Here is a 2609-nt window from a genome sequence, read left to right on the forward strand (position 1 = left end):
AGACAAGATGCAGAAGTCTTAGGAAACTTTCCCCAGGCGGGCTAAGTGGGGGCTGATGTGGCCTGGGAACCAGTTTTCTGAAATGGAGAACTGGAGTTAGGGGAAAGCTGGCTGCAAAGTAGGCAGCCCCTCCCCCCCTCCTACAGGCCTGGGCTCACTCAGTCTTGGGCTCCAAGCTGGCTCACCACAGACAGCTGTGGTCTGAGATACTATGAGCTGGAAGGAACGTCAGCCTGGAGTGGTGATCAGCAGCGAACAGCCGTTGGTGTGTCAGGACTGGCTTATGACTGGCATCCCTCTTGTCCTGGACAGAACCGAGTCTCCAGAGATGTGGCAGGCAAGACCACCACCACCTGCCCACCCTGGGTCAGACGAGCTGGGCACATTCAGGTCTTTCATTGATCCCCATTCTGAACCCAGAGAACTGCAGGCAGAGAAGACAGGAAACCAGATAAAGGAATCCTGTCCCCAAGAACCTCTCATTGCCCTTGTTAGGCAGGCACTCTACCGCTGCGTTAAACACCAGCCCCTCAGCGCTGGTAAAGTAAGGTGTTTGCTTTTGAGAGTCACAGATCCCAGGTCCACCTCAAACTTACCATGCAGCGGAGGATGACCCTGAACTCCTGATCTTTCTGCCACCACCTCCCAGTGGAAGGAGGGCAGGTGTGGGTGATCACACCTGGCCTTGAAGGACCTTGAACAGAAAGAAGCAGGAGCTAAGAATCAGAAATTCCAGCACTTAGGAGGCAAAGGCAGATGAGTTCCAAGGTCAGCCCATCTGGGATGCTGGAGATGGGGTGGGGAGGGGAGTGAACCCATCCCCTTCCACGACGGCTCCTGCTCTACAGTTTGTTAATCCCAGGCCTCAAAGCGCCATTATCCTGTCTGCCATGCCAGTGAGCATCACTTGATTCAGAAAAGCAGCCCTTGATGCCCATGCGGTCGGCTTCTCAGGCCATGGCTCCGTTTGCAGAAGGTTTCGCTTTTTCCCCCCAAGCCGAACGGCAGAGGAAGAGCGGATGCGCCACCCTGTGGGTGGAGAGGAGATGACAGGCCTGTGCAGAGCTTCCCGTCACACTGGGGGAGGCCGAGGCTCTACGGTGCGCGAGCGCACACAGAAAACTACAGCAGAGCCAGGATCTGAGCCCAGGCCACTTACCTCCTTGCTGCTTCATTTCCCAGACTCTGTCCCCACGTGGGAGATGGGCAAAGCTCTTTTTCTCCCCCATCCACCCTAGCAAGAGTTCCTAAGGGCATTTGTTTCCTTGTGGCAGCTCATTCCTGCACCAGCTTCCTCCTTAATCCCCGAGCCCCCATGGCTCCCCACCAGCCCCAAGACTCCTCCTGTCCCCTCCCTTTCTCCTCAGCCCTTGGACCCCTCCCAGGGCTCTCGGTCCCAGACAGGCCTTCAGTTGGCACCATGGCTCCCACTTGCTCTTGAAAATTATTTAAAACGTTTAGTTTTAGCCGTGTGGTGACACTCACCATTAACCCCAGACTCTGGGGGCCCACAGCCCTGTGAACAGCCCCCCACCCGTACTATGTAAGCAAACCCCACAAATTCACCGGGTCACAAAAAAGAAAAAAGGTGTGAAAGCAGAAGGGGGCGGGAAGAGGGGGGCGGCTGGAGTGGGGTGACAGGATTCACATGATCAGATACACGTGTGTGATCAAAATACCAAAACAGGGGCTGGAGAGATGGCTCTTCCAGAGGACCCGGGTTCAAGTCCCAGCACCCACATGGCAGCTCACAACTGTCTGTAGCTCCAGTTCCAGGGGATTGAACTCCCTTACACAGACATGCATGCAGGCAAAACACCAACGTACATAAAATAAAAATAAATTTTAAAACAAGAAAAAAAAACACTCAAAGACATTTGGAAAGATATAGTCTCTATCCTAAGAAATACAGACAGCTGCAGACACACCTCTAACCCAACACTTGGAAGGCAGAGGCAGATGTGGGGGGGAGGGGTTGGGGGGGTTCTAACTTCAAGGTCAGCCTGAGCTACACAGCGAGACCCAACTCGACAAACACAACTGTGTTTAGCTAAATGACTCATTTAGGAAATCAAGGCCAGACTATGGCTCAGCAGCTAGGGACACTCACCATGCAAACAGGGACCAGAGAGCAGCCGCCAGCACCCACTTAACAAGATGGGGGTTCTCTGCATGCTTGCAACCACAGCACAGAGAGGGGCAGAGACAGGCTGGGGTGTCCTGGCATTGGACAAAGCTGATGGAGCCCAGGTTTAGGGAGAGAGCTTGCCTCAAAGGATAGGACACCCGAAGCTGACTTCTGACCTCCACACGAAGGTGAGTGCACCCGTATAAACACGGGCATATATGCTTATAGACACGTACATAAATAAAACTAAACGTGTTCATCACACAAGCTGGAGGACCTGAGTTCAAGGCCCAGAACCCGGGCAGGTGTGGAGCTGTCCTCTGACCTCCAGTCCCGTGCTTCTGACACCACACCTCACACATGCACACACAGAACACATGTACACACAGAACACATGCACACACAGAACACATGTACACACAGAACACATGCACACACAGAACACATGCACACACAGAACACATGTACACACAGAACGATA

This window comes from Microtus pennsylvanicus, chromosome 3, assembly GCF_037038515.1.
Source record: "Microtus pennsylvanicus isolate mMicPen1 chromosome 3, mMicPen1.hap1, whole genome shotgun sequence".
Classification (NCBI taxonomy): domain Eukaryota; kingdom Metazoa; phylum Chordata; class Mammalia; order Rodentia; family Cricetidae; genus Microtus; species Microtus pennsylvanicus.